At 41.8% G+C, this 26,470-nt stretch overlaps 13 non-coding genes across 13 annotated transcripts; all 13 read right to left on the bottom strand.

Annotated features, from left to right (window-relative positions):
• Positions 1-1,733: 1,733 nt before the first annotated feature.
• trnag-ucc (transfer RNA glycine (anticodon UCC)) lies at positions 1,734-1,805 on the bottom strand. The gene has a single exon. It is a non-coding gene; the product is annotated as a tRNA-Gly (tRNA).
• A 1,990-nt stretch (positions 1,806-3,795) lies between these two features.
• Positions 3,796-3,867, bottom strand: trnag-ucc (transfer RNA glycine (anticodon UCC)). The gene has a single exon. It is a non-coding gene; the product is annotated as a tRNA-Gly (tRNA).
• Positions 3,868-5,797: 1,930 nt separating this feature from the next.
• trnag-ucc (transfer RNA glycine (anticodon UCC)) lies at positions 5,798-5,869 on the bottom strand. Its single transcript has one exon. It is a non-coding gene; the product is annotated as a tRNA-Gly (tRNA).
• A 1,890-nt stretch (positions 5,870-7,759) lies between these two features.
• Positions 7,760-7,831, bottom strand: trnag-ucc (transfer RNA glycine (anticodon UCC)). The gene has a single exon. It is a non-coding gene; the product is annotated as a tRNA-Gly (tRNA).
• A 1,872-nt stretch (positions 7,832-9,703) lies between these two features.
• Positions 9,704-9,775, bottom strand: trnag-ucc (transfer RNA glycine (anticodon UCC)). The gene has a single exon. It is a non-coding gene; the product is annotated as a tRNA-Gly (tRNA).
• Positions 9,776-11,585: 1,810 nt separating this feature from the next.
• On the bottom strand, positions 11,586-11,657 carry trnag-ucc (transfer RNA glycine (anticodon UCC)). The gene has a single exon. It is a non-coding gene; the product is annotated as a tRNA-Gly (tRNA).
• A 1,890-nt stretch (positions 11,658-13,547) lies between these two features.
• trnag-ucc (transfer RNA glycine (anticodon UCC)) lies at positions 13,548-13,619 on the bottom strand. Its single transcript has one exon. It is a non-coding gene; the product is annotated as a tRNA-Gly (tRNA).
• Positions 13,620-15,549: 1,930 nt separating this feature from the next.
• Positions 15,550-15,621, bottom strand: trnag-ucc (transfer RNA glycine (anticodon UCC)). Its single transcript has one exon. It is a non-coding gene; the product is annotated as a tRNA-Gly (tRNA).
• A 1,870-nt stretch (positions 15,622-17,491) lies between these two features.
• Positions 17,492-17,563, bottom strand: trnag-ucc (transfer RNA glycine (anticodon UCC)). Its single transcript has one exon. It is a non-coding gene; the product is annotated as a tRNA-Gly (tRNA).
• A 1,882-nt stretch (positions 17,564-19,445) lies between these two features.
• On the bottom strand, positions 19,446-19,517 carry trnag-ucc (transfer RNA glycine (anticodon UCC)). The gene has a single exon. It is a non-coding gene; the product is annotated as a tRNA-Gly (tRNA).
• A 1,918-nt stretch (positions 19,518-21,435) lies between these two features.
• Positions 21,436-21,507, bottom strand: trnag-ucc (transfer RNA glycine (anticodon UCC)). The gene has a single exon. It is a non-coding gene; the product is annotated as a tRNA-Gly (tRNA).
• Positions 21,508-23,397: 1,890 nt separating this feature from the next.
• Positions 23,398-23,469, bottom strand: trnag-ucc (transfer RNA glycine (anticodon UCC)). Its single transcript has one exon. It is a non-coding gene; the product is annotated as a tRNA-Gly (tRNA).
• Positions 23,470-25,363: 1,894 nt separating this feature from the next.
• Positions 25,364-25,435, bottom strand: trnag-ucc (transfer RNA glycine (anticodon UCC)). Its single transcript has one exon. It is a non-coding gene; the product is annotated as a tRNA-Gly (tRNA).
• Positions 25,436-26,470: the final 1,035 nt, after the last annotated feature.

The raw sequence follows: 26,470 nt of genomic DNA, 5'->3' as shown, positions 1-26,470 counted from the left end.
AGGCACTTTCCCTACAATTAACAATGGCCACTGTGAAAAGTTATCTTGCTTAGACTGAGCCCTCACCCCATTTATTATTTTAAAGTCCTTTATGACTTAAAACAATAATCCACAAAAATGAATTGAAGATCAATTTTAAGGGAGAAACATAGAATATAGGAGCAGGAGTAGGCCATTCGGCCCCTCGAGCCTGCTCCACCATTTAATGAGATCATGGCTGATCATCCAAATTCAGTACCCTGTCCCTGCTCCTATCTTCTATGTTTCTATGATATTCATTCAGGCCGTTACACAACAGGGAACATCATTATACAACAGGGAACACCTTTACACAACAGGGAACACATCTACACAACAGGGAACATCATTACATAACAGGGAACACATTTACACATCAGGGAACACCTTTACACAACAGGGAACACCTTTACACAACAGGGAACACATTTACACATCAGGGACCACCTTTACACAACAGGGAACACATTTATACAACAGGGAACACCTTTACACAACAGGGAACACATGTACACAACAGGGAACACATTTCCACAACAGGGAGCAATTTTTCGCAACAGGGAACACAGTTACACAATAGGTAACATCTTTATACAACAGGAAACATCTTTACACAACAAGGAACATATTTATACAACAGGGAACACCTTTACGCAACAGGGAACACCTTTACACAACAGGGAACATCTTTACATAAAAGGGAACACATTTACACGACAGGGAACACATTTATACAACAGGGAACACCTTTACACAACAGGGAACACATGTACACAACAGGGAACACATTGCCACAACAGGGAGAAATTTTTCGCAACAGGGAACACAGTTATACAATAGGTAACATCTTTATACAACAGGAAACATCTTTACACAACAAGGAACATATTTATACAACAGGGAACATCTTTACACAACATGGAACACGTTTACACAACAGGGAACATGTTTAAACAACAGGGAACTCCTTTACGCAACAGGGAACAACTTTACGCAACAGGGAACACCTTTACACAACAGGGAACACCTTTACACAACAGCGAACATGTTTAAACAACAGGGAACACCTTTGTACAACAGGGAACACCTTTACGCAACAGGGAACAACTTTACACAACAGGGCACACCTTTGCATAATAGGGAACACATTTACACAACAGAAAACATCTTCATACCAGTCCCTCCCTTCCTCTCAGTCCAGCTCTCCCTCTGTCTCTCTCGCAGTCTCTGTCTTTCCCTCAGTCTCTGGCTCGTGTTACTCAGTCTGTTTGTCTGTCTCTCTCTGGTATCCTCAGTGTCTTTCTCTAGCCCTCCCTTTGTGTCTCCTGAAAGCCTCTTGCTGGTTTTCTGTGTGTCATTGTGTGTGTGTCCCATTGTGGGTGGTGTAATACTGAGTGTCCTTGTGTAGCCAGGGTGAGCTTCCCAACACGTGTGTTGCTGTGTCTGGGATTCTGGGCTATTTGAGGGCAATGCTATCGCTTTCAATACAGTCTGGAGGCTGAAATAACACAGCACTGACAGGCAGCTGTATTATGGATGGACAATCAAAGTTTATTTAACTACCATTTTTAATATTGCTTCTGACTGAGAACCCATTTATTAGTTGATGAAAGTATTCTGTCAATTGTAATTAAGATTTTTATTTGTTATAAAATCCTGTTGTAAGGTCTCCCATAAATCAGTTCTGACCTGCAAGGGGTTAAAAATATCTCGGTTGCGATGGCCGGGAATCGAACCCGGGTCAACTGCTTGGAAGGCAGCTATGCTCACCACTATACCACCATCGCTCACATAAGCTGCATCTTATATTTACAGACTAACCACTTCTTTCGGATCTTCAGCGGGACAAATACGATATTTTGAATTCATTTTAATCAGAGCGTAAGCACGATGCTGAGGCACTTTCCCTACAATTAACAATGGCCACTGTGAATAGTTATCTTGCTTAGACTGAGCCCTCACCCCATTTATTATTTTAAAGTCCTTTATGACTTAAAACAATAATCCACAAAAATGAATTGAAGATCAATTTTAAGGGAGAAACATAGAATATAGGAGCAGGAGTAGGCCATTCGGCCCCTCGAGCCTGCTCCACCATTTAATGAGATCATGGCTGATCATCCAAATTCAGTACCCTGTCCCTGCTCCTATCTTCTATGTTTCTATGATATTCATTCAGGCCGTTACACAACAGGGAACAGCATTATACAACAGGGAACACCTTTACACAACAGGGAACACATCTACACAACAGGGAACATCGTTACATAACAGGGAACACATTTACACATCAGGGAACACCTTTACACAACAGGGAACACCTTTACACAACAGGGAACACATTTACACATCAGGGAACACCTTTACACAACAGGGAACACCTTTACACAACAGGGAACACATTTACACATCAGGGAACACCTTTACACAACAGGGAACACATTTATACAACAGGGAACACCTTTACACAACAGGGAACACATGTACACAACAGGGAACACATTTCCACAACAGGGAGCAATTTTTCGCAACAGGGAACACAGTTACACAATAGGTAACATCTTTATACAACAGGAAACATCTTTACACAACAAGGAACATATTTATACAACAGGGAACACCTTTACGCAACAGGGAACACCTTTACACAACAGGGAACATCTTTACATAAAAGGGAACACATTTACACGACAGGGAACACATTTATACAACAGGGAACACCTTTACACAACAGGGAACACATGTACACAACAGGGAACACTTTTCCACAACAGGGAGAAATTTTTCGCAACAGGGAACACAGTTATACAATAGGTAACATCTTTATACAACAGGAAACATCTTTACACAACAAGGAACATATTTATACAACAGGGAACATCTTGACACAACATGGAACACGTTTACACAACAGGGAACATGTTTAAACAACAGGGAACACCTTTGTACAACAGGGAACACCTTTACGCAACAGGGAACAACTTTACGCAACAGGGAACACCTTTACACAACAGGGAACTCCTATACACAACAGCGAACATGTTTAAACAACAGGGAACACCTTTGTACAACAGGGAACACCTTTACGCAACAGGGAACAACTTTACACAACAGGGAACACCTTTACACAACAGGGCACATCTTTACACAACAGGGCACACCTTTGCATAATAGGGAACACATTTACACAACAGAAAACATCTTCATACCAGTCCCTCCCTTCCTCTCAGTCTCTCTTTCCCTGTCTGTCTAGCTCTCCCTCTGTCTCTCTCGCAGTCTCTGTCTTTCCCTCAGTCTCTGGCTCGTGTTACTCAGTCTGTTTGTCTGTCTCTCTCTGGTATCCTCAGTGTCTTTCTCTAGCCCTCCCTTTGTGTGTCCTGAAAGCCTCTTGCTGGTTTTCTGTGTGTCATTGTGTGTGTGTCCCATTGTGGGTGGTGTAATACTGAGTGTCCTTGTGTAGCCAGGGTGAGCTTCCCAACACGTGTGTTGCTGTGTCCGGGATTCTGGGCTATTTGAGGGCAATGCTATCGCTTTCAATACAGTCTGGAGGCTGAAATAACACAGCACTGACAGGCAGCTGTATTATGGATGGACAATCATGGAGGATTAAAGTTTATTTAACTACCATTTTTAATATTGCTTCTGACTGAGAACCCATTTATTAGTTGATGAAAGTATTCTGTCAATTGTAATTAAGATTTTTATTTGTTATAAAATCCTGTTGTAAGGTCTCCCATAAATCAGTTCTGACCTGCAAGGGGTTAAAAATATCTCGGTTGCGATGGCCGGGAATCGAACCCGGGTCAACTGCTTGGAAGGCAGCTATGCTCACCACTATACCACCATCGCTCACATAAGCTGCATCTTATATTTACAGACTAACCACTTCTTTCGGATCTTCAGCGGGACAAATACGATATTTTGAATTCATTTTAATCAGAGCATAAGCACGATGCTGAGGCACTTTCCCTACAATTAACAATGGCCACTGTGAATAGTTATCTTGCTTAGACTGAGCCCTCACCCCATTTATTATTTTAAAGTCCTTTATGACTTAAAACAATAATCCACAAAAATGAATTGAAGATCAATTTTAAGGGAGAAACATAGAATATAGGAGCAGGAGTAGGCCATTCGGCCCCTCGAGCCTGCTCCACCATTTAATGAGATCATGGCTGATCATCCAAATTCAGTACCCTGTCCCTGCTCCTATCTTCTATGTTTCTATGATATTCATTCAGGCCGTTACACAACAGGGAACATCATTATACAACAGGGAACACCTTTACACAACAGGGAACACATCTACACAACAGGGAACATCGTTACATAACAGGGAACACATTTACACATCAGGGAACACCTTTACACAACAGGGAACACCTTTACACAACAGGGAACACATTTACACATCAGGGAACACCTTTACACAACAGGGAACACATTTATACAACAGGGAACACCTTTACACAACAGGGAACACATGTACACAACAGGGAACACATTTCCACAACAGGGAGCAATTTTTCGCAACAGGGAACACAGTTACACAATAGGTAACATCTTTATACAACAGGAAACATCTTTACACAATAAGGAATATATTTATACAACAGGGAACACCTTTACGCAACAGGGAACACCTTTACACAACAGGGAACATCTTTACATAAAAGGGAACACATTTACACGACAGGGAACACATTTATACAACAGGGAACACCTTTACACAACAGGGAACACATGTACACAACAGGGAACACATTTCCACAACAGGGAGAAATTTTTCGCAACAGGGAACACAGTTATACAATAGGTAACATCTTTATACAACAGGAAACATCTTTACACAACAAGGAACATATTTATACAACAGGGAACATCTTTACACAACATGGAACACGTTTACACAATAGGGAACATGTTTAAACAACAGGGAACACCTTTGTACAACAGGGAACACCTTTACGCAACAGGGAACAACTTTACGCAACAGGGAACACCTTTACACAACAGGGAACACCTTTACACAACAGCGAACATGTTTAAACAACAGGGAACACCTTTGTACAACAGGGAACACCTTTACGCAACAGGGAACAACTTTACACAACAGGGAACACCTTTACACAACAGGGAACATCTTTACACAACAGGGCACACCTTTGCATAATAGGGAACACATTTACACAACAGAAAACATCTTCATACCAGTCCCTCCCTTCCTCTCAGTCTCTCTTTCCCTGTCTGTCTAGCTCTCCCTCTGTCTCTCTCGCAGTCTCTGTCTTTCCCTCAGTCTCTGGCTCGTGTTACTCAGTCTGTTTGTCTGTCTCTCTCTGGTATCCTCAGTGTCTTTCTCTAGCCCTCCCTTTGTGTGTCCTGAAAGCCTCTTGCTGGTTTTCTGTGTGTCATTGTGTGTGTGTCCCATTGTGGGTGGTGTAATACTGAGTGTCCTTGTGTAGCCAGGGTGAGCTTCCCAACACGTGTGTTGCTGTGTCCGGGATTCTGGGCTATTTGAGGGCAATGCTATCGCTTTCAATACAGTCTGGAGGCTGAAATAACACAGCACTGACAGGCAGCTGTATTATGGATGGACAATCATGGAGGATTAAAGTTTATTTAACTACCATTTTTAATATTGCTTCTGACTGAGAACCCATTTATTAGTTGATGAAAGTATTCTGTCAATTGTAATTAAGATTTTTATTTGTTATAAAATCCTGTTGTAAGGTCTCCCATAAATCAGTTCTGACCTGCAAGGGGTTAAAAATATCTCGGTTGCGATGGCCGGGAATCGAACCCGGGTCAACTGCTTGGAAGGCAGCTATGCTCACCACTATACCACCATCGCTCACATAAGCTGCATCTTATATTTACAGACTAACCACTTCTTTCGGATCTTCAGCGGGACAAATACGATATTTTGAATTCATTTTAATCAGAGCGTAAGCACGATGCTGAGGCACTTTCCCTACAATTAACAATGGCCACTGTGAATAGTTATCTTGCTTAGACTGAGCCCTCACCCCATTTATTATTTTAAAGTCCTTTATGACTTAAAACAATAATCCACAAAAATGAATTGAAGATCAATTTTAAGGGAGAAACATAGAATATAGGAGCAGGAGTAGGCCATTCGGCCCCTCGAGCCTGCTCCACCATTTAATGAGATCATGGCTGATCATCCAAATTCAGTACCCTGTCCCTGCTCCTATCTTCTATGTTTCTATGATATTCATTCAGGCCGTTACACAACAGGGAACATCATTATACAACAGGGAACACCTTTACACAACAGGGAACACATCTACACAACAGGGAACATCGTTACATAACAGGGAACACATTTACACATCAGGGAACACCTTTACACAACAGGGAACACCTTTACACAACAGGGAACACATTTACACATCAGGGAACACCTTTACACAACAGGGAACACATTTATACAACAGGGAACACCTTTACACAACAGGGAACACATGTACACAACAGGGAACACATTTCCACAACAGGGAGCAATTTTTCGCAACAGGGAACACAGTTACACAATAGGTAACATCTTTATACAACAGGAAACATCTTTACACAAAAAGGAACATATTTATACAACAGGGAACACCTTTACGCAACAGGGAACACCTTTACACAACAGGGAACATCTTTACATAAAAGGGAACACATTTACACGACAGGGAACACATTTATACAACAGGGAACACCTTTACACAACAGGGAACACATGTACACAACAGGGAACACATTTCCACAACAGGGAGAAATTTTTCGCAACAGGGAACACAGTTATACAATAGGTAACATCTTTATACAACAGGAAACATCTTTACACAACAAGGAACATATTTATACAACAGGGAACATCTTTACACAACATGGAACACGTTTACACAACAGGGAACATGTTTAAACAACAGGGAACACCTTTGTACAACAGGGAACACCTTTACGCAACAGGGAACAACTTTACGCAACAGGGAACACCTTTACACAACAGGGAACACCTTTACACAACAGCGAACATGTTTAAACAACAGGGAACACCTTTGTACAACAGGGAACACCTTTACGCAACAGGGAACAACTTTACACAACAGGGCACACCTTTGCATAATAGGGAACACATTTACACAACAGAAAACATCTTCATACCAGTCCCTCCCTTCCTCTCAGTCTCTCTTTCCCTGTCTGTCTAGCTCTCCCTCTGTCTCTCTCGCAGTCTCTGTCTTTCCCTCAGTCTCTGGCTCGTGTTACTCAGTCTGTTTGTCTGTCTCTCTCTGGTATCCTCAGTGTCTTTCTCTAGCCCTCCCTTTGTGTGTCCTGAAAGCCTCTTGCTGGTTTTCTGTGTGTCATTGTGTGTGTGTCCCATTGTGGGTGGTGTAATACTGAGTGTCCTTGTGTAGCCAGGGTGAGCTTCCCAACACGTGTGTTGCTGTGTCCGGGATTCTGGGCTATTTGAGGGCAATGCTATCGCTTTCAATACAGTCTGGAGGCTGAAATAACACAGCACTGACAGGCAGCTGTATTATGGATGGACAATCATGGAGGATTAAAGTTTATTTAACTACCATTTTTAATATTGCTTCTGACTGAGAACCCATTTATTAGTTGATGAAAGTATTCTGTCAATTGTAATTAAGATTTTTATTTGTTATAAAATCCTGTTGTAAGGTCTCCCATAAATCAGTTCTGACCTGCAAGGGGTTAAAAATATCTCGGTTGCGATGGCCGGGAATCGAACCCGGGTCAACTGCTTGGAAGGCAGCTATGCTCACCACTATACCACCATCGCTCACATAAGCTGCATCTTATATTTACAGACTAAGCACTTCTTTCGGATCTTCAGCGGGACAAATACGATATTTTGAATTCATTTTAATCAGAGCGTAAGCACGATGCTGAGGCACTTTCCCTACAATTAACAATGGCCACTGTGAATAGTAATCTTGCTTAGACTGAGCCCTCACCCCATTTATTATTTTAAAGTCCTTTATGACTTAAAACAATAATCCACAAAAATGAATTGAAGATCAATTTTAAGGGAGAAACATAGAATATAGGAGCAGGAGTAGGCCATTCGGCCCCTCGAGCCTGCTCCACCATTTAATGAGATCATGGCTGATCATCCAAATTCAGTACCCTGTCCCTGCTCCTATCTTCTATGTTTCTATGATATTCATTCAGGCCGTTACACAACAGGGAACATCATTATACAACAGGGAACACCTTTACACAACAGGGAACACATCTACACAACAGGGAACATCGTTACATAACAGGGAACACATTTACACATCAGGGAACACCTTTACACAACAGGGAACACCTTTACACAACAGGGAACACATTTACACATCAGGGAACACCTTTACACAACAGGGATCACATTTATACAACAGGGAACACCTTTACACAACAGGGAACACATGTACACAACAGGGAACACATTTCCACAACAGGGAGCAATTTTTCGCAACAGGGAACACAGTTACACAATAGGTAACATCTTTATACAACAGGAAACATCTTTACACAACAAGGAACATATTTATACAACAGGGAACACCTTAACGCAACATGGAACACCTTTACACAACAGGGAACATCTTTACATAAAAGGGAACACATTTACACGACAGGGAACACATTTATACAACAGGGAACACCTTTACACAACAGGGAACACATGTACACAACAGGGAACACATTTCCACAACAGGGAGAAATTTTTCGCAACAGGGAACACAGTTATACAATAGGTAACATCTTTATACAACAGGAAACATCTTTACACAACAAGGAACATATTTATACAACAGGGAACATCTTTACACAACATGGAACACGTTTACACAACAGGGAACATGTTTAAACAACAGGGAACACCTTTGTACAACAGGGAACACCTTTACGCAACAGGGAACAACTTTACGCAACAGGGAACACCTTTACACAACAGCGAACATGTTTAAACAACAGGGAACACCTTTGTACAACAGGGAACACCTTTACGCAACAGGGAACAACTTTACACAACAGGGCACACCTTTGCATAATAGGGAACACATTTACACAATAGGGAACACATTTACACAACAGAAAACATCTTCATACCAGTCCCTCCCTTCCTCTCAGTCTCTCTTTCCCTGTCTGTCTAGCTCTCCCTCTGTCTCTCCCTCAGTCTCTGGCTCGTGTTACTCAGTCTGTTTGTCTGTCTCTCTCTGGTATCCTCAGTGTCTTTCTCTAGCCCTCCCTTTGTGTGTCCTGAAAGCCTCTTGCTGGTTTTCTGTGTGTCATTGTGTGTGTGTCCCATTGTGGGTGGTGTAATACTGAGTGTCCTTGTGTAGCCAGGGTGAGCTTCCCAACACGTGTGTTGCTGTGTCCGGGATTCTGGGCTATTTGAGGGCAATGCTATCGCTTTCAATACAGTCTGGAGGCTGAAATAACACAGCACTGACAGGCAGCTGTATTATGGATGGACAATCATGGAGGATTAAAGTTTATTTAACTACCATTTTTAATATTGCTTCTGACTGAGAACCCATTTATTAGTTGATGAAAGTATTCTGTCAATTGTAATTAAGATTTTTATTTGTTATAAAATCCTGTTGTAAGGTCTCCCATAAATCAGTTCTGACCTGCAAGGGGTTAAAAATATCTCGGTTGCGATGGCCGGGAATCGAACCCGGGTCAACTGCTTGGAAGGCAGCTATGCTCACCACTATACCACCATCGCTCACATAAGCTGCATCTTATATTTACAGACTAACCACTTCTTTCGGATCTTCAGCGGGACAAATACGATATTTTGAATTCATTTTAATCAGAGCGTAAGCACGATGCTGAGGCACTTTCCCTACAATTAACAATGGCCACTGTGAATAGTTATCTTGCTTAGACTGAGCCCTCACCCCATTTATTATTTTAAAGTCCTTTATGACTTAAAACAATAATCCACAAAAATGAATTGAAGATCAATTTTAAGGGAGAAACATAGAATATAGGAGCAGGAGTAGGCCATTCGGCCCCTCGAGCCTGCTCCACCATTTAATGAGATCATGGCTGATCATCCAAATTCAGTACCCTGTCCCTGCTCCTATCTTCTATGTTTCTATGATATTCATTCAGGCCGTTACACAACAGGGAACATCATTATACAACAGGGAACACCTTTACACAACAGGGAACACATCTACACAACAGGGAACATCGTTACATAACAGGGAACACATTTACACATCAGGGAACACCTTTACACAACAGGGAACACATTTATACAACAGGGAACACCTTTACACAGCAGGGAACACATGTACACAACAGGGAACACATTTCCACAACAGGGAGCAATTTTTCGCAACAGGGAACACAGTTACACAATAGGTAACATCTTTATACAACAGGAAACATCTTTACACAACAAGGAACATATTTATACAACAGGGAACACCTTTACGCAACAGGGAACACCTTTACACAACAGGGAACATCTTTACATGAAAGGGAACACATTTACACGACAGGGAACACATTTATACAACAGGGAACACCTTTACACAACAGGGAACACATGTACACAACAGGGAACACATTTCCACAACAGGGAGAAATTTTTCGCAACAGGGAACACAGTTATACAATAGGTAACATCTTTATACAACAGGAAACATCTTTACACAACAAGGAACATATTTATACAACAGGGAACATCTTTACACAACATGGAACACGTTTACACAACAGGGAACATGTTTAAACAACAGGGAACACCTTTGTACAACAGGGAACACCTTTACGCAACAGGGAACAACTTTACGCAACAGGGAACACCTTTACACAACAGCGAACATGTTTAAACAACAGGGAACACCTTTGTACAACAGGGAACACCTTTACGCAACAGGGAACAACTTTACACAACAGGGCACACCTTTGCATAATAGGGAACACATTTACACAACAGAAAACATCTTCATACCAGTCCCTCCCTTCCTCTCAGTCTCTCTTTCCCTGTCTGTCTAGCTCTCCCTCTGTCTCTCTCGCAGTCTCTGTCTTTCCCTCAGTCTCTGGCTCGTGTTACTCAGTCTGTTTGTCTGTCTCTCTCTGGTATCCTCAGTGTCTTTCTCTAGCCCTCCCTTTGTGTGTCCTGAAAGCCTCTTGCTGGTTTTCTGTGTGTCATTGTGTGTGTGTCCCATTGTGGGTGGTGTAATACTGAGTGTCCTTGTGTAGCCAGGGTGAGCTTCCCAACACGTGTGTTGCTGTGTCCGGGATTCTGGGCTATTTGAGGGCAATGCTATCGCTTTCAATACAGTCTGGAGGCTGAAATAACACAGCACTGACAGGCAGCTGTATTATGGATGGACAATCATGGAGGATTAAAGTTTATTTAACTACCATTTTTAATATTGCTTCTGACTGAGAACCCATTTATTAGTTGATGAAAGTATTCTGTCAATTGTAATTAAGATTTTTATTTGTTATAAAATCCTGTTGTAAGGTCTCCCATAAATCAGTTCTGACCTGCAAGGGGTTAAAAATATCTCGGTTGCGATGGCCGGGAATCGAACCCGGGTCAACTGCTTGGAAGGCAGCTATGCTCACCACTATACCACCATCGCTCACATAAGCTGCATCTTATATTTACAGACTAAGCACTTCTTTCGGATCTTCAGCGGGACAAATACGATATTTTGAATTCATTTTAATCAGAGCGTAAGCACGATGCTGAGGCACTTTCCCTACAATTAACAATGGCCACTGTGAATAGTTATCTTGCTTAGACTGAGCCCTCACCCCATTTATTATTTTAAAGTCCTTTATGACTTAAAACAATAATCCACAAAAATGAATTGAAGATCAATTTTAAGGGAGAAACATAGAATATAGGAGCAGGAGTAGGCCATTCGGCCCCTCGAGCCTGCTCCACCATTTAATGAGATCATGGCTGATCATCCAAATTCAGTACCCTGTCCCTGCTCCTATCTTCTATGTTTCTATGATATTCATTCAGGCCGTTACACAACAGGGAACATCATTATACAACAGGGAACACCTTTACACAACAGGGAACACATCTACACAACAGGGAACATCGTTACATAACAGGGAACACATTTACACATCAGGGAACACCTTTACACAACAGGGAACACCTTTACACAACAGGGAACACATTTACACATCAGGGAACACCTTTACACAACAGGGAACACATTTATACAACAGGGAACACCTTTACACAGCAGGGAACACATGTACACAACAGGGAACACATTTCCACAACAGGGAGCAATTTTTCGCAACAGGGAACACAGTTACACAATAGGTAACATCTTTATACAACAGGAAACATCTTTACACAAGAAGGAACATATTTATACAACAGGGAACACCTTTACGCAACAGGGAACACCTTTACACAACAGGGAACATCTTTACATAAAAGGGAACACATTTACACGACAGGGAACACATTTATACAACAGGGAACACCTTTACACAACAGGGAACACATGTACACAACAGGGAACACATTTCCACAACAGGGAGAAATTTTTCGCAACAGGGAACACAGTTATACAATAGGTAACATCTTTATACAACAGGAAACATCTTTACACAACAAGGAACATATTTATACAACAGGGAACATCTTTACACAACATGGAACACGTTTACACAACAGGGAACATGTTTAAACAACAGGGAACACCTTTGTACAACAGGGAACACCTTTACGCAACAGGGAACAACTTTACGCAACAGGGAACACCTTTACACAACAGGGAACACCTTTACACAACAGCGAACATGTTTAAACAACAGGGAACACCTTTGTACAACAGGGAACACCTTTACGCAACAGGGAACAACTTTACACAACAGGGCACACCTTTGCATAATAGGGAACCCATTTACACAACAGAAAACATCTTCATACCAGTCCCTCCCTTCCTCTCAGTCTCTCTTTCCCTGTCTGTCTAGCTCTCCCTCTGTCTCTCTCGCAGTCTCTGTCTTTCCCTTAGTCTCTGGCTCGTGTTACTCAGTCTGTTTGTCTGTCTCTCTCTGGTATCCTCAGTGTCTTTCTCTAGCCCTCCCTTTGTGTGTCCTGAAAGCCTCTTGCTGGTTTTCTGTGTGTCATTGTGTGTGTGTCCCATTGTGGGTGGTGTAATACTGAGTGTCCTTGTGTAGCCAGGGTGAGCTTCCCAACACGTGTGTTGCTGTGTCCGGGATTCTGGGCTATTTGAGGGCAATGCTATCGCTTTCAATACAGTCTGGAGGCTGAAATAACACAGCACTGACAGGCAGCTGTATTATGGATGGACAATCATGGAGGATTAAAGTTTATTTAACTACCATTTTTAATATTGCTTCTGACTGAGAACCCATTTATTAGTTGATGAAAGTATTCTGTCAATTGTAATTAAGATTTTTATTTGTTATAAAATCCTGTTGTAAGGTCTCCCATAAATCAGTTCTGACCTGCAAGGGGTTAAAAATATCTCGGTTGCGATGGCCGGGAATCGAACCCGGGTCAACTGCTTGGAAGGCAGCTATGCTCACCACTATACCACCATCGCTCACATAAGCTGCATCTTATATTTACAGACTAAGCACTTCTTTCGGATCTTCAGCGGGACAAATACGATATTTTGAATTCATTTTAATCAGAGCGTAAGCACGATGCTGAGGCACTTTCCCTACAATTAACAATGGCCACTGTGAATAGTTATCTTGCTTAGACTGAGCCCTCACCCCATTTATTATTTTAAAGTCCTTTATGACTTAAAACAATAATCCACAAAAATGAATTGAAGATCAATTTTAAGGGAGAAACATAGAATATAGGAGCAGGAGTAGGCCATTCGGCCCCTCGAGCCTGCTCCACCATTTAATGAGATCATGGCTGATCATCCAAATTCAGTACCCTGTCCCTGCTCCTATCTTCTATGTTTCTATGATATTCATTCAGGCCGTTACACAACAGGGAACATCATTATACAACAGGGAACACCTTTACACAACAGGGAACACATCTACACAACAGGGAACATCGTTACATAACAGGGAACACATTTACACATCAGGGAACACCTTTACACAACAGGGAACACCTTTACACAACAGGGAACACATTTACACATCAGGGAACACCTTTACACAACAGGGAACACATTTATACAACAGGGAACACCTTTACACAACAGGGAACACATGTACACAACAGGGAACACATTTCCACAACAGGGAGCAATTTTTCGCAACAAGGAACACAGTTACACAATAGGTAACATCTTTATACAACAGGAAACATCTTTACACAATAAGGAATATATTTATACAACAGGGAACACCTTTACGCAACAGGGAACACCTTTACACAACAGGGAACATCTTTACATAAAAGGGAACACATTTACACGACAGGGAACACATTTATACAACAGGGAACACCTTTACACAACAGGGAACACATGTACACAACAGGGAACACATTTCCACAACAGGGAGAAATTTTTCGCAACAGGGAACACAGTTATACAATAGGTAACATCTTTATACAACAGGAAACATCTTTACACAACAAGGAACATATTTATACAACAGGGAACATCTTTACACAACATGGAACACGTTTACACAACAGGGAACATGTTTAAACAACAGGGATCACCTTTGTACAACAGGGAACACCTTTACGCAACAGGGAACAACTTTACGCAACAGGGAACACCTTTACACAACAGGGAACACCTTTACACAACAGCGAACATGTTTAAACAACAGGGAACACCTTTGTACAACAGGGAACACCTTTACGCAACAGGGAACAACTTTACACAACAGGGAACACCTTTACACAACAGGGAACATCTTTACACAACAGGGCACACCTTTGCATAATAGGGAACACATTTACACAACAGAAAACATCTTCATACCAGTCCCTCCCTTCCTCTCAGTCTCTCTTTCCCTGTCTGTCTAGCTCTCCCTCTGTCTCTCTCGCAGTCTCTGTCTTTCCCTCAGTCTCTGGCTCGTGTTACTCAGTCTGTTTGTCTGTCTCTCTCTGGTATCCTCAGTGTCTTTCTCTAGCCCTCCCTTTGTGTGTCCTGAAAGCCTCTTGCTGGTTTTCTGTGTGTCATTGTGTGTGTGTCCCATTGTGGGTGGTGTAATACTGAGTGTCCTTGTGTAGCCAGGGTGAGCTTCCCAACACGTGTGTTGCTGTGTCCGGGATTCTGGGCTATTTGAGGGCAATGCTATCGCTTTCAATACAGTCTGGAGGCTGAAATAACACAGCACTGACAGGCAGCTGTATTATGGATGGACAATCATGGAGGATTAAAGTTTATTTAACTACCATTTTTAATATTGCTTCTGACTGAGAACCCATTTATTAGTTGATGAAAGTATTCTGTCAATTGTAATTAAGATTTTTATTTGTTATAAAATCCTGTTGTAAGGTCTCCCATAAATCAGTTCTGACCTGCAAGGGGTTAAAAATATCTCGGTTGCGATGGCCGGGAATCGAACCCGGGTCAACTGCTTGGAAGGCAGCTATGCTCACCACTATACCACCATCGCTCACATAAGCTGCATCTTATATTTACAGACTAACCACTTCTTTCGGATCTTCAGCGGGACAAATACGATATTTTGAATTCATTTTAATCAGAGCGTAAGCACGATGCTGAGGCACTTTCCCTACAATTAACAATGGCCACTGTGAATAGTTATCTTGCTTAGACTGAGCCCTCACCCCATTTATTATTTTAAAGTCCTTTATGACTTAAAACAATAATCCACAAAAATGAATTGAAGATCAATTTTAAGGGAGAAACATAGAATATAGGAGCAGGAGTAGGCCATTCGGCCCCTCGAGCCTGCTCCACCATTTAATGAGATCATGGCTGATCATCCAAATTCAGTACCCTGTCCCTGCTCCTATCTTCTATGTTTCTATGATATTCATTCAGGCCGTTACACAACAGGGAACATCATTATACAACAGGGAACACCTTTACACAACAGGGAACACATCTACACAACAGGGAACATCGTTACATAACAGGGAACACATTTACACATCAGGGAACACCTTTACACAACAGGGAACACCTTTACACAACAGGGAACACATTTACACATCAGGGAACACCTTTACACAACAGGGAACACATTTATACAACAGGGAACACCTTTACACAGCAGGGAACACATGTACACAACAGGGAACACATTTCCACAACAGGGAGCAATTTTTCGCAACAGGGAACACAGTTACACAATAGGTAACATCTTTATACAACAGGAAACATCTTTACACAACAAGGAACATATTTATACAACAGGGAACACCTTTACGCAACAGGGAACACCTTTACACAACAGGGAACATCTTAACATGAAAGGGAACACATTTACACGACAGGGAACACATTTATACAACAGGGAACACCTTTACACAACAGGGAACACATGTACACAACAGGGAACACATTTCCACAACAGGGAGAAATTTTTCGCAACAGGGAACACAGTTATACAATAGGTAACATCTTTATACAACAGGAAACATCTTTACACAACAAGGAACATATTTATACAACAGGGAACATCTTTACACAACATGGAACACGTTTACACAACAGGGAACATGTTTAAACAACAGGGAACACCTTTGTACAACAGGGAACACCTTTACGCAACAGGGAACAACTTTACGCAACAGGGAACACCTTTACACAACAGCGAACATGTTTAAACAACAGGGAACACCTTTGTACAACAGGGAACACCTTTACGCAACAGGGAACAACTTTACACAACAGGGCACACCTTTGCATAATAGGGAACACATTTACACAACAGAAAACATCTTCATACCAGTCCCTCCCTTCCTCTCAGTCTCTCTTTCCCTGTCTGTCTAGCTCTCCCTCTGTCTCTCTCGCAGTCTCTGTCTTTCCCTCAGTCTCTGGCTCGTGTTACTCAGTCTGTTTGTCTGTCTCTCTCTGGTATCCTCAGTGTCTTTCTCTAGCCCTCCCTTTGTGTGTCCTGAAAGCCTCTTGCTGGTTTTCTGTGTGTCATTGTGTGTGTGTCCCATTGTGGGTGGTGTAATACTGAGTGTCCTTGTGTAGCCAGGGTGAGCTTCCCAACACGTGTGTTGCTGTGTCCGGGATTCTGGGCTATTTGAGGGCAATGCTATCGCTTTCAATACAGTCTGGAGGCTGAAATAACACAGCACTGACAGGCAGCTGTATTATGGATGGACAATCATGGAGGATTAAAGTTTATTTAACTACCATTTTTAATATTGCTTCTGACTGAGAACCCATTTATTAGTTGATGAAAGTATTCTGTCAATTGTAATTAAGATTTTTATTTGTTATAAAATCCTGTTGTAAGGTCTCCCATAAATCAGTTCTGACCTGCAAGGGGTTAAAAATATCTCGGTTGCGATGGCCGGGAATCGAACCCGGGTCAACTGCTTGGAAGGCAGCTATGCTCACCACTATACCACCATCGCTCACATAAGCTGCATCTTATATTTACAGACTAAGCACTTCTTTCGGATCTTCAGCGGGACAAATACGATATTTTGAATTCATTTTAATCAGAGCGTAAGCACGATGCTGAGGCACTTTCCCTACAATTAACAATGGCCACTGTGAATAGTTATCTTGCTTAGACTGAGCCCTCACCCCATTTATTATTTTAAAGTCCTTTATGACTTAAAACAATAATCCACAAAAATGAATTGAAGATCAATTTTAAGGGAGAAACATAGAATATAGGAGCAGGAGTAGGCCATTCGGCCCCTCGAGCCTGCTCCACCATTTAATGAGATCATGGCTGATCATCCAAATTCAGTACCCTGTCCCTGCTCCTATCTTCTATGTTTCTATGATATTCATTCAGGCCGTTACACAACAGGGAACATCATTATACAACAGGGAACACCTTTACACAACAGGGAACACATCTACACAACAGGGAACATCGTTACATAACAGGGAACACATTTACACATCAGGGAACACCTTTACACAACAGGGAACACCTTTACACAACAGGGAACACATTTACACATCAGGGAACACCTTTACACAACAGGGAACACATTTATACAACAGGGAACACCTTTACACAGCAGGGAACACATGTACACAACAGGGAACACATTTCCACAACAGGGAGCAATTTTTCGCAACAGGGAACACAGTTACACAATAGGTAACATCTTTATACAACAGGAAACATCTTTACACAAGAAGGAACATATTTATACAACAGGGAACACCTTTACGCAACAGGGAACACCTTTACACAACAGGGAACATCTTTACATAAAAGGGAACACATTTACACGACAGGGAACACATTTATACAACAGGGAACACCTTTACACAACAGGGAACACATGTACACAACAGGGAACACATTTCCACAACAGGGAGAAATTTTTCGCAACAGGGAACACAGTTATACAATAGGTAACATCTTTATACAACAGGAAACATCTTTACACAACAAGGAACATATTTATACAACAGGGAACATCTTTACACAACATGGAACACGTTTACACAACAGGGAACATGTTTAAACAACAGGGAACACCTTTGTACAACAGGGAACACCTTTACGCAACAGGGAACAACTTTACGCAACAGGGAACACCTTTACACAACAGGGAACACCTTTACACAACAGCGAACATGTTTAAACAACAGGGAACACCTTTGTACAACAGGGAACACCTTTACGCAACAGGGAACAACTTTACACAACAGGGCACACCTTTGCATAATAGGGAACACATTTACACAACAGAAAACATCTTCATACCAGTCCCTCCCTTCCTCTCAGTCTCTCTTTCCCTGTCTGTCTAGCTCTCCCTCTCGCAGTCTCTGTCTTTCCCTTAGTCTCTGGCTCGTGTTACTCAGTCTGTTTGTCTGTCTCTCTCTGGTATCCTCAGTGTCTTTCTCTAGCCCTCCCTTTGTGTGTCCTGAAAGCCTCTTGCTGGTTTTCTGTGTGTCATTGTGTGTGTGTCCCATTGTGGGTGGTGTAATACTGAGTGTCCTTGTGTAGCCAGGGTGAGCTTCCCAACACGTGTGTTGCTGTGTCCGGGATTCTGGGCTATTTGAGGGCAATGCTATCGCTTTCAATACAGTCTGGAGGCTGAAATAACACAGCACTGACAGGCAGCTGTATTATGGATGGACAATCATGGAGGATTAAAGTTTATTTAACTACCATTTTTAATATTGCTTCTGACTGAGAACCCATTTATTAGTTGATGAAAGTATTCTGTCAATTGTAATTAAGATTTTTATTTGTTATAAAATCCTGTTGTAAGGTCTCCCATAAATCAGTTCTGACCTGCAAGGGGTTAAAAATATCTCGGTTGCGATGGCCGGGAATCGAACCCGGGTCAACTGCTTGGAAGGCAGCTATGCTCACCACTATACCACCATCGCTCACATAAGCTGCATCTTATATTTACAGACTAACCACTTCTTTCGGATCTTCAGCGGGACAAATACGATATTTTGAATTCATTTTAATCAGAGCGTAAGCACGATGCTGAGGCACTTTCCCTACAATTAACAATGGCCACTGTGAATAGTTATCTTGCTTAGACTGAGCCCTCACCCCATTTATTATTTTAAAGTCCTTTATGACTTAAAACAATAATCCACAAAAATGAATTGAAGGTCAATTTTAAGGGAGAAACATAGAATATAGGAGCAGGAGTAGGCCATTCGGCCCCTCGAGCCTGCTCCACCATTTAATGAGATCATGGCTGATCATCCAAATTCAGTACCCTGTCCCTGCTCCTATCTTCTATGTTTCTATGATATTCATTCAGGCCGTTACACAACAGGGAACATCATTATACAACAGGGAACACCTTTACACAACAGGGAACACATCTACACAACAGGGAACATCGTTACATAACAGGGAACACATTTACACATCAGGGAACACCTTTACACAACAGGGAACACCTTTACACAACAGGGAACACATTTACACATCAGGGAACACCTTTACACAACAGGGAACACATTTATACAACAGGGAACACCTTTACACAACAGGGAACACATGTACAGAACAGGGAACACATTTCCACAACAGGGAGCAATTTTTCGCAACAGGGAACACAGTTACACAATAGGTAACATCTTTATACAACAGGAAACATCTTTACACAATAAGGAATATATTTATACAACAGGGAACACCTTTACGCAACAGGGAACACCTTTACACAACAGGGAACATCTTTACATAAAAGGGAACACATTTACACGACAGGGAACACATTTATACAACAGGGAACACCTTTACACAACAGGGAACACATGTACACAACAGGGAACACATTTCCACAACAGGGAGAAATTTTTCGCAACAGGGAACACAGTTATACAATAGGTAACATCTTTATACAACAGGAAACATCTTTACACAACAAGGAACATATTTATACAACAGGGAACATCTTTACACAACATGGAACACGTTTACACAACAGGGAACATGTTTAAACAACAGGGAACACCTTTGTACAACAGGGAACACCTTTACGCAACAGGGAACAACTTTACGCAACAGGGAACACCTTTACACAACAGGGAACACCTTTACACAACAGCGAACATGTTTAAACAACAGGGAACACCTTTGTACAACAGGGAACACCTTTACGCAACAGGGAACAACTTTACACAACAGGGAACACCTTTACACAACAGGGAACATCTTTACACAACAGGGCACACCTTTGCATAATAGGGAACACATTTACACAACAGAAAACATCTTCATACCAGTCCCTCCCTTCCTCTCAGTCTCTCTTTCCCTGTCTGTCTAGCTCTCCCTCTGTCTCTGTCTTTCCCTCAGTCTCTGGCTCGTGTTACTCAGTCTGTTTGTCTGTCTCTCTCTGGTATCCTCAGTGTCTTTCTCTAGCCCTCCCTTTGTGTGTCCTGAAAGCCTCTTGCTGGTTTTCTGTGTGTCATTGTGTGTGTGTCCCATTGTGGGTGGTGTAATACTGAGTGTCCTTGTGTAGCCTGGGTGAGCTTCCCAACACGTGTGTTGCTGTGTCCGGGATTCTGGGCTATTTGAGGGCAATGCTATCGCTTTCAATACAGTCTGGAGGCTGAAATAACACAGCACTGACAGGCAGCTGTATTATGGATGGACAATCATGGAGGATTAAAGTTTATTTAACTACCATTTTTAATATTGCTTCTGACTGAGAACCCATTTATTAGTTGATGAAAGTATTCTGTCAATTGTAATTAAGATTTTTATTTGTTATAAAATCCTGTTGTAAGGTCTCCCATAAATCAGTTCTGACCTGCAAGGGGTTAAAAATATCTCGGTTGCGATGGCCGGGAATCGAACCCGGGTCAACTGCTTGGAAGGCAGCTATGCTCACCACTATACCACCATCGCTCACATAAGCTGCATCTTATATTTACAGACTAAGCACTTCTTTCGGATCTTCAGCGGGACAAATACGATATTTTGAATTCATTTTAATCAGAGCGTAAGCACGATGCTGAGGCACTTTCCCTACAATTAACAATGGCCACTGTGAATAGTTATCTTGCTTAGACTGAGCCCTCACCCCATTTATTATTTTAAAGTCCTTTATGACTTAAAACAATAATCCACAAAAATGAATTGAAGATCAATTTTAAGGGAGAAACATAGAATATAGGAGCAGGAGTAGGCCATTCGGCCCCTCGAGCCTGCTCCACCATTTAATGAGATCATGGCTGATCATCCAAATTCAGTACCCTGTCCCTGCTCCTATCTTCTATGTTTCTATGATATTCATTCAGGCCGTTACACAACAGGGAACATCATTATACAACAGGGAACACCTTTACACAACAGGGAACACATCTACACAACAGGGAACATCGTTACATAACAGGGAACACATTTACACATCAGGGAACACCTTTACACAACAGGGAACACCTTTACACAACAGGGAACACATTTACACATCAGGGAACACCTTTACACAACAGGGAACACATTTATACAACAGGGAACACCTTTACACAACAGGGAACACATGTACACAACAGGGAACACATTTCCACAACAGGGAGCAATTTTTCGCAACAAGGAACACAGTTACACAATAGGTAACATCTTTATACAACAGGAAACATCTTTACACAATAAGGAATATATTTATACACCAGGGAACACCTTTACGCAACAGGGAACACCTTTACACAACAGGGAACATCTTTACATAAAAGGGAACACATTTACACGACAGGGAACACATTTATACAACAGGGAACACCTTTACACAACAGGGAACACATGTACACAACAGGGAACACATTTCCACAACAGGGAGAAATTTTTCGCAACAGGGAACACAGTTATACAATAGGTAACATCTTTATACAACAGGAAACATCTTTACACAACAAGGAACATATTTATACAACAGGGAACATCTTTACACAACATGGAACACGTTTACACAACAGGGAACATGTTTAAACAACAGGGAACACCTTTGTACAACAGGGAACACCTTTACGCAACAGGGAACAACTTTACGCAACAGGGAACACCTTTACACAACAGGGAACACCTTTACACAACAGCGAACATGTTTAAACAACAGGGAACACCTTTGTACAACAGGGAACACCTTTACGCAACAGGGAACAACTTTACACAACAGGGCACACCTTTGCATAATAGGGAACACATTTACACAACAGAAAACATCTTCATACCAGTCCCTCCCTTCCTCTCAGTCTCTCTTTCCCTGTCTGTCTAGCTCTCCCTCTGTCTCTCTCGCAGTCTCTGTCTTTCCCTCAGTCTCTGGCTCGTGTTACTCAGTCTGTTTGTCTGTCTCTCTCTGGTATCCTCAGTGTCTTTCTCTAGCCCTCCCTTTGTGTGTCCTGAAAGCCTCTTGCTGGTTTTCTGTGTGTCATTGTGTGTGTGTCCCATTGTGGGTGGTGTAATACTGAGTGTCCTTGTGTAGCCAGGGTGAGCTTCCCAACACGTGTGTTGCTGTGTCCGGGATTCTGGGCTATTTGAGGGCAATGCTATCGCTTTCAATACAGTCTGGAGGCTGAAATAACACAGCACTGACAGGCAGCTGTATTATGGATGGACAATCATGGAGGATTAAAGTTTATTTAACTACCATTTTTAATATTGCTTCTGACTGAGAACCCATTTATTAGTTGATGAAAGTATTCTGTCAATTGTAATTAAGATTTTTATTTGTTATAAAATCCTGTTGTAAGGTCTCCCATAAATCAGTTCTGACCTGCAAGGGGTTAAAAATATCTCGGTTGCGATGGCCGGGAATCGAACCCGGGTCAACTGCTTGGAAGGCAGCTATGCTCACCACTATACCACCATCGCTCACATAAGCTGCATCTTATATTTACAGACTAACCACTTCTTTCGGATCTTCAGCGGGACAAATACGATATTTTGAATTCATTTTAATCAGAGCGTAAGCACGATGCTGAGGCACTTTCCCTACAATTAACAATGGCCACTGTGAATAGTTATCTTGCTTAGACTGAGCCCTCACCCCATTTATTATTTTAAAGTCCTTTATGACTTAAAACAATAATCCACAAAAATGAATTGAAGATCAATTTTAAGGGAGAAACATAGAATATAGGAGCAGGAGTAGGCCATTCGGCCCCTCGAGCCTGCTCCACCATTTAATGAGATCATGGCTGATCATCCAAATTCAGTACCCTGTCCCTGCTCCTATCTTCTATGTTTCTATGATATTCATTCAGGCCGTTACACAACAGGGAACATCATTATACAACAGGGAACACCTTTACACAACAGGGAACACATCTACACAACAGGGAACATCGTTACATAACAGGGAACACATTTACACATCAGGGAACACCTTTACACAACAGGGAACACCTTTACACAACAGGGAACACATTTACACATCAGGGAACACCTTTACACAACAGGGAACACATTTATACAACAGGGAACACCTTTACACAACAGGGAACACATGTACACAACAGGGAACACATTTCCACAACAGGGAGCAATTTTTCGCAACAGGGAACACAGTTACACAATAGGTAACATCTTTATACAACAGGAAACAGCTTTACACAACAAGGAACATATTTATACAACAGGGAACACCTTTACGCAACAGGGAACACCTTTACACAACAGGGAACATCTTTACATAACAGGGAACACATTTACACAACAGGGAACACATTTATACAACAGGGAACACCTTTACACAACAGGGAACACATGTACACAACAGGGAACACATTTCCACAACAGGGAGAAATTTTTCGCAACAGGGAACACAGTTATACAATAGGTAACATCTTTATACAACAGGAAACATCTTTACACAACAAGGAACATATTTATACAACAGGGAACATCTTTACACAACATGGAACACGTTTACACAACAGGGAACATGTTTAAACAACAGGGAACACCTTTGTACAACAGGGAACACCTTTACACAACAGGGAACACCTTTACACAACAGGGAACACCTTTACACAACAGCGAACATGTTTAAACAACAGGGAACACCTTTGTACAACAGGGAACACCTTTACGCAACAGGGAACACCTTTACGCAACAGGGAACATCTTTACACAACAGGGCACACCTTTGCATAATAGGGAACACATTTACACAACAGAAAACATCTTCATACCAGTCCCTCCCTTCCTCTCAGTCTCTCTTTCCCTGTCTGTCTATCTCTCCCTCTGTCTCTCTCGCAGTCTCTGTCTTTCCCTCAGTCTCTGTCTCTCGCTCGTGTTACTCAGTCTGTTTGTCTGTCTCTCTCTGGTATCCTCAGTGTCTTTCTCTAGCCCTCCCTTTGTGTGTCCTGAAAGCCTCTTGCTGGTTTTCTGTGTGTCATTGTGTGTGTCCCATTGTGGGTGGTGTAATACTGAGTGTCCTTGTGTAGCCAGGGTGAGCTTCCCAACACGTGTGTTGCTGTGTCCGGGATTCTGGGCTATTTGAGGGCAATGCTATCGCTTTCAATACAGTCTGGAGGCTGAAATAACACAGCACTGACAGGCAGCTGTATTATGGATGGACAATCATGGAGGATTAAAGTTTATTTAACTACCATTTTTAATATTGCTTCTGACTGAGAACCCATTTATTAGTTGATGAAAGTATTCTGTCAATTGTAATTAAGATTTTTATTTGTTATAAAATCCTGTTGTAAGGTCTCCCATAAATCAGTTCTGACCTGCAAGGGGTTAAAAATATCTCGGTTGCGATGGCCGGGAATCGAACCCGGGTCAACTGCTTGGAAGGCAGCTATGCTCACCACTATACCACCATCGCTCACATAAGCTGCATCTTATATTTACAGACTAACCACTTCTTTCGGATCTTCAGCGGGACAAATACGATATTTTGAATTCGTTTTAATCAGAGCGTAAGCACGATGCTGAGGCACTTTCCCTACAATTAACAATGGCCACTGTGAATAGTTATCTTGCTTAGACTGAGCCCTCACCCCATTTATTATTTTAAAGTCCTTTATGACTTAAAACAATAATCCACAAAAATGAATTGAAGATCAATTTTAAGGGAGAAACATAGAATATAGGAGCAGGAGTAGGCCATTCGGCCCCTCGAGCCTGCTCCACCATTTAATGAGATCATGGCTGATCATCCAAATTCAGTACCCTGTCCCTGCTCCTACCTTCTATGTTTCTATGATATTCATTCAGGCCGTTACACAACAGGGAACATCATTATACAACAGGGAACACCTTTACACAACAGGGAACACATCTACACAACAGGGAACATCGTTACATAACAGGGAACACATTTACACATCAGGGAACACCTTTACACAACAGGGAACACCTTTACACAACAGGGAACACATTTACACATCAGGGAACACCTTTACACAACAGGGAACACATTTATACAACAGGGAACACCTTTACACAACAGGGAACACATGTACACAACAGGGAACACATTTCCACAACAGGGAGCAATTTTTCGCAACAGGGAACACAGTTACACAATAGGTAACATCTTTATACAACAGGAAACATCTTTACACAACAAGGAACATATTTATACAACAGGGAACACCTTTACGCAACAGGGAACACCTTTACACAACAGGGAACATCTTTACATAAAAGGGAACACATTTACACGACAGGGAACACATTTATACAACAGGGAACACCTTTACACAACAGGGAACACATGTACACAACAGGGAACACATTTCCACAACAGGGAGAAATTTTTCGCAACAGGGAACACAGTTATACAATAGGTAACATCTTTATACAACAGGAAACATCTTTACACAATAAGGAACATATTTATACAACAGGGAACACC

The sequence above is a fragment of the Somniosus microcephalus genome, chromosome 29 (assembly GCF_052327205.1).
Source record: "Somniosus microcephalus isolate GS21.2 chromosome 29, FLI_Smic_1.0, whole genome shotgun sequence".
NCBI classification, from domain to species: Eukaryota; Metazoa; Chordata; class Chondrichthyes; order Squaliformes; family Somniosidae; genus Somniosus; species Somniosus microcephalus.
Note: the sequence above shows the minus strand (reverse complement) of the source record. Positions and strands in the feature narration are given on the sequence as shown.